Source organism: Amblyomma americanum, chromosome 3 (assembly GCF_052857255.1).
Source record: "Amblyomma americanum isolate KBUSLIRL-KWMA chromosome 3, ASM5285725v1, whole genome shotgun sequence".
NCBI lineage: Eukaryota > Metazoa > Arthropoda > Arachnida > Ixodida > Ixodidae > Amblyomma > Amblyomma americanum.
In genome coordinates, this window is record NC_135499.1 from 40,082,693 (window position 1) to 40,089,176 (window position 6,484).

The 6,484-nt window shown below is 45.8% G+C and overlaps 1 long non-coding RNA gene across 1 annotated transcript; it reads left to right on the plus strand.

Annotated features, from left to right (window-relative positions):
- Positions 1-929: 929 nt before the first annotated feature.
- Positions 930-3,424, plus strand: LOC144122921 (uncharacterized). Its single transcript, XR_013312947.1, has 2 exons — positions 930-1,280; positions 3,327-3,424. It is a non-coding gene; the product is annotated as an uncharacterized LOC144122921 (long non-coding RNA).
- The last annotated feature ends 3,060 nt before the right edge of the window (positions 3,425-6,484 follow it).

Here is a 6,484-nt window from a genome sequence, read left to right on the forward strand (position 1 = left end):
CCTGTTTGTTTAAACTGAGCCATACGGTGTCTCTTTGCCTCTCCGTCCCGTGTGGACCTGCGCATTATGGGGGTCATCACAACTCAACAAAAAAAAAGTCGCCATTGACCGCCTCCCCACAGTGCGACAACTTGACTAACAGCCTTAACGCCCTCTCTCCTTCCACCATGCCTTTCGCACCACCGCTGTCATTCCTTTGACACCCTCCTCCCCTCTATACTTAAAAGACACTATATAGCTACAGCCCTCAGTCACCCCTGATGAAGGAGCCGAGTCAGCCTGGAAACGTTGGGTTAAAATTAAAATTTTTGGTTGGAGATGTGCAGTTTATTAAAAGAACAAATCATCAAGCAAGCTGCTGCAGTTCACTGCAGTCTGAGTAAATTTTTGTCATGGAACTATAAATGTTGGGAGGAAAGTAACGGAAGAATAACAGCCTAGTTTTCAGTAATTGTTACGTTACTTTCCTGAGGCTGTAATTCACCCCGGTATTCATATACATTTCTGATGGAGTCATTTCAATTGTACTCGGTTACTTATTTTCTGTAAGGTGTTGAAGAATGATATATAACGGAGCTGTGTCAACTTTTAGTTTTCTTTCTAGCAATAGTATAGTAGCGATGGTCGTACATATAAGAATTAGCAGAAACAGAATCCGAAAACAGGCTTTTTCCGCTTAAGTGCGTGCACTTGCTCATTTTCTAACTTATACGCATTATTTCAAACAACTTATATTAAAGCACGCTTGCACCACCTTCATAGTGGCTGCCATTTTAGAGACGAGAAGCGCAGAGCATATGTACGTTCGCGATATTTCCTACCGCACACTTTTTTTAGTATTCAGCCGTCAAGAAAACAGGCGATTTTCTGTTCGGACAGTTAACCAAGGAATTTTTTACATATGCGGAGAAGCAAGCACCCGGCCGGGAAGGGCCGCTGCACGTGCACAACAAGCGTACCTAAAGCCGGTAGTATGTCTCCGGTATGCTAAATCCCTCTACCAAGAAAGCATACGCGGGGGACACGCGGAATCCGGTCCGGGGAACAAAAAGAAGAGAAGAAAAAATCTGCCCGCAGGAGGAGGGAAGCGCGACCTGTCATGGCACTGCCTGATACTGGCAGCTGCTGCAGGGCGCAGTTTGCACTTAGCGTCTCTGGACAGAGTTTGTCATGCTATCTGCTGTCCGACTCTGTACCTGTGGTGTGCAGTCGCTGAGCGAATAACGCGTTTCGATAGCCTGCCAACAGGCTAACTTTGCGATGACGCCGTATCAGTCCTGGTAAGTACGGTCGACTGTTTATCTGCTTGTATTTTGTAGAGTGCGGGTTGGCGGTGGGAAATTACGCTCATGTACACTTTTAGTAAAACAACTCAATTTCGCCCTCGCCAGTTCGTGGATCTTAGAAGAGATATTAATTGTCATGGTCCAAATTGTGCAATGCACCCTTATATCCTCAGCAATAAGTTGTGGATACGAAGCAATTAGCTGTTTTCGGCACAGTCGCCTTTCTTGAACTCTTGGCGGCGGGTGTACGCTTCCAAATGCATGCGACCTCAAGCATGAGTGCAGCTAATGTGGCCTTTGAGCTTCAGAAAGTGAGTCCTACTTTCTTTCAGAACCTTGATGATTGCTCTGAGTGGTTGAAGTTTAAAAATTGATTGAACTGGAGTACAAACCTTTTTTATGATGAGGCCCAAAGCCATATGGCATCTTTTTTCCAGATGCAGCAGAGTGGCGCGGTCAGGATTTTCTCTTCTTTTTAATGGAGAAAAAGGGCCTGTTTTTTCCCCCGAACTCGACCATTAGCTCCATGCTGCTATGGTCCTGTTTAATCTTCACCAAACATTTTTCTATCGCTATTTCAAGTCACTTAATCCTGACGAGGGTTGACAACTTGCAAAATAGACCATTTGCAGAAATGTGTAAGTCAGCTTCTCCGCAAGGCTTTTTTTCCAACCAAAAGGTCTCGTTCCCGGACGACACTCTCGCATTTTTTGTGGAAACGAAAAGAGTGAAGTTCCCTCTTCTGAGCAAGCTCGGGGATGTCGCCAGTTTACTTCAAAGTGGCCTGGAGAGAGCCATCAAGAGTACAATTGTACTCATGCAGTCAACCTTCGGTAGCACTGCAGTAGAGGCTAGGCAGGAAATAGAAGGGAATGGGCCTTTGTTCCTGTGCGCCGGAAGTAGTGAGCTACCTCACGCTAAACTTTCTAAAACTTTTCTACTGAACAACACCGTCGCGCTAACTTCATTTCCTTCCCCCTCCCCCGCGCACTCCTAGCCAGTAGAAGGAACAACCCACTCCCCACTGCTCTGTGACGAAGGACGGTATCCCTCCTTTTTCTGCCTACACTCTGCTGCAGGCAGTGGGCGGCCATCCGGAGTTTTCATTCGCTCGAGGAATGTGTGTGTGTCCTCTGGGTTCGAGACATTTACCAGTCTTCGTTATCACTTCCTGTCCTTGCCACCAAAGGGGAGATGGGTTAGTCGGTCCCGAAATAGATTAAGGGGAATCCAACCTTTTTCTGAAAATGCGAGACTGCTGTCTGTAAACGAGTACTTTTGGTCGGAAGACATCCTTTTGAAGAAGCTGACTTATATAATATTCCAAGTTGTTGCAGAAAGAAACGCACTATCTCAGTGCACATACGCTTTTGTTGCGCGCAGGCGGCAAAAATTCAGCCACAATTTTGTTAGCTAGCGCCAAAAGCATAACTGGACAACAGCTGAACAAGGGCTCACTTCAGGTCATTTTTGTTTGCAAAAAAATGTTCCATGGTCATAAACTGACTCTAACTAAATGGTAGCACCACTGCATGCACGAAAGCAACGGGGTGAGTGAAGACGCCCTGCTTATCATTTTACAAGCGTCAAATATACTGCGGAACGGTTTCTTATGTCTTGTAGATTTCAGCTGCAAAATCGGGCCCCTTTGAATCAACGCCGAAAGAACGCTGTAATTAAAAAAAAACTAGGCCATTTACAGAAGTGGGAGCTGCGCTCTATACTTCCACTGCATGTGAGATATGTGTACTGCACACCAAATGTAGGAGCCTTCTAGTTTGGTCTAGCTGGTGGCGCATGCATGTTCTTCAATCAGTGCCATGAACGATTATGCAATGATTTTGTATCCAGAGCTTGTGTTGTTCATTCTTTTACTTATTTCTTGGCCTGTACAGCATGCTCGCTTGGAAAACACCGCACATAAGCCTTCGCGCTTCAGACCAAATTGTCGCAGATTAAATTTTGATCTCATGATTACAATTTATGCGTTAATTATGTGTACTGCCCCTCATGTTTCAAGGATTTCTTTTTGTCACACAGGTTCGCTTGGAGAATGGATGCCATCATGACGTTGACAGAAGACTGCTGAGTTATGCTGCCATTTTAAATTCCATAAGAAATAAACCCTGTCGTGCATACTGGTGTACAATCACTGGAGTACGAAACTGCACTCTGAAGTGCAGCACGGCACGCCACAATCTTATCGCACTAACACGAACATAACCAGGAATGTGGGAGAGAAAAACATCTGTGAACTTGATGGCAGTGAGGTGCTTATCATGCCTTTTCAGCAAGCAGCTTTGTTCTGTAGGTGTATTGTAATGCTGCGTTTGGTTTTGATGTGTGTAATACATTAATGTAGATGCACCATTACCGACACCTACAAAGTGAAGTGGTTTGCTTTACAGGCCCAAAAACGATCTTACTTTAATAACAATGGATGCCTAGTATCAAAGCGAAAGTGCCTGTGCCCTACATTCGAGAAGTTGTAACAATACACTGTAATATGGGATACATTCCTCTGGACGGTAACGTTACCCGTCCAAAAGAGACGTAAGGATGCACCTAAAAGAACAAAACACACACTTTCAGAGCAATGTTATGCCCACTGACGTGGTGCAAAGTTGCACCATAGAAGCGTTGTAAAAAACTCATTAAGTAACAATAGCCCCTGCGAGGGTAAGCTTACGCTTACGTTACCTTTCCTAACATGGCGTAAAGGTGCACCTGAAAGAGGAACCCATATGCTCTTGCAGAGCAATGTTACGCTCATTGATAAGGTGCAAAGTTGCTCTGTAGGAGGGTTGTAATAAGCTCATTAGACAGGATTAACTGTAGCCCTTGCGAGTATAAGTTTGCGCCCTGGGATTGAGCATAAGCTTACCCCCGAATGCAGAAATGTAACTTGGCTCGCGCTTCGACTCAACTTCGGCAAGTCGAGTCGAAGCACCAAGGCGGCTTCAGAACGGCCAAGTTGGGTTTCGTGTTTCATAGATGCTCAACCTGACTTGCTTCGTCAAGTTAAGCGCGTGCTTGAAAGCGAGGGCGCATTGCTCGTCTGGGGATGAGAGTATTGAACAATCTGTTATAATAACACCCATTTTGCTCCTATAAAACAACGCATCTCGTTCAGCAGTCATAAACAGGCACTAGGTGTGACTTCTGCGGAAAATTGCTGACTATAAAAACTACATTTCAACGATACTCGCTGCTTCCGCTTGATTGAAGCTTCAGTCTGGCAACATGCCCCACATTGAGCCAATTCTAGTTGAGCCATAGCCAGTTTTTTCCATGCTTTTTCTTTGTTGCTCGCGTGTTGTACTGGCAAGTCTCTCCTGCACGCTGTGTTCACCTCACGGGCATCAAAATGTCGCTCCAATCATCGCAAGATGACTCCTGCTCCCAGCGGAGACCAGCGCCTCGCTTTACTTTCGAAGAAAAAGAAATCTTACTGGGTTTGGTGAAGACATACCAGCATGTGCTGGAGTGCAAAAAAACCGACGTGTCGTCGCTGGCAAAAAAGAATGCCACCTGGAAGGAAGTTGCCGGGCTCTTCAACAGCCATCACGGGGTAACCCGACGGGACCCCAATCAGCTCAAGAAATGCTGGGCTAATATGAAGCAGAAGTCGAAGGGGGAGGACGCGACGAAAAAGAGAGATCGCCACAAGACAGGTGAGCGCGGCTTGCAGGCCGTTTACAAATGCTTGTTCCTGCATGCTTTGTATGCCATGGTTAAGGGCATGATTATTCTACTTGGGTCTGCGTAAGCAGCATGTACTGGAATGCATAGTTTTTTTGGCAACAATGTGATAACATGGAAATGGGCACGTAATAACCTTTCGGTGTAGTGTACACTGCTTTATTTACAAACGCAGATAAGTGCAACCTGCGTTAATCGTGTAAATAATGCAAGAGCAGTATCCTGTACAGCCTCCTTAATTGTTAAAAACTACATAGAATGTTTACTACATTCAAGTCAGTACGAAGGCATGCGATTTCTGCTACATAGAAGACGACGATGAGCGGGCAGCGCAGTGGGACGGAGGGCTCGCGCCAGGCCAGCAGCGAACAGACAACGCACGATTTTGCTCGGGGTTGGTACCCTTCGCATATTGTCGCACCGCGAAGCGCAAATTGGGTGCACCGTAGTTCAGACGGTGTCCACACTAGCGATCTTCACGTTCATGAGGAAACTTGCCGCGCAATTTCGCTTGGTACTATCAAAAATCCGGAAGGCTGTACATACAGCTACCTACCTCGGCATAAAAACGGAGCGAAAACAACACGCAGTTGCATGCATTGGTATGCCTTTGGTTGCTTTTGTGTGGCACTTCATGAACAAAATATTTCAATGGCACATTGTCTATAAATTAAGGCTAGCGTCACTGTGTGCGATTGTTTTTTTCTTTTCAGGAGGAGGGCCAGCGAAATGCCACGTGAGCGCTCTGAGCGAGCAGGTGATGGCTGTTGCCAGCCACATCTCGACCAGGGCAGGCAACGCCACAGACTCGGATGGGGGCATCGACCTGCCACCAGTGGCAAGTTTGCCTGTGATAAGGCTGCTGCAGCCAATGGTGGATGAGCCAGGCGATGCAGAATGCCATTACTCAGGTAAAGCACTTCGCATGTTGTTGGAAAACAGCACTCCTCTCTTTATATTCCTTTGATGTGTACTGTGTGTACTGTGTGTACTGTCACGATTGACAGTGTTTCAATTTTTTATATTGCCTTGAACCTGCTGTGAGGAATGTAGGGTTCATCTACAACAAATTATACAAATCTCATTTATACAACACTGTGGAAAGCTGCTGTACATGTGGTTGGCTGAATGTTTGTGCAGATAAAGGCTGCATTGGTTGACAGTGCGAAAGGATGACCTGCTCCAAGCTGCATGTTGTTGGACAGCACTCCGAAGGCATTTTGTCTTGACTGCCTACATTCATGTGAGTGGTATGGTGTGTTTCTGTAGTGGAAGGAGGGTTAACCGTCGGACACTGAGGGAGCGGGCATTCAGTGCTGCAACCTGAACTGCATTCATTATGACATTCTCACCTGATGTTTTTGAGTCTTGTTTGGCATTCCTGCCTCACTTTAAACAAATGCCAACTTTAATGCAGTTTCATTATACATGCACTCCTTCACATACATTTCCATATTTTTGTGTACTTGTACATGATGGTGCTCCAGGGATAAGGT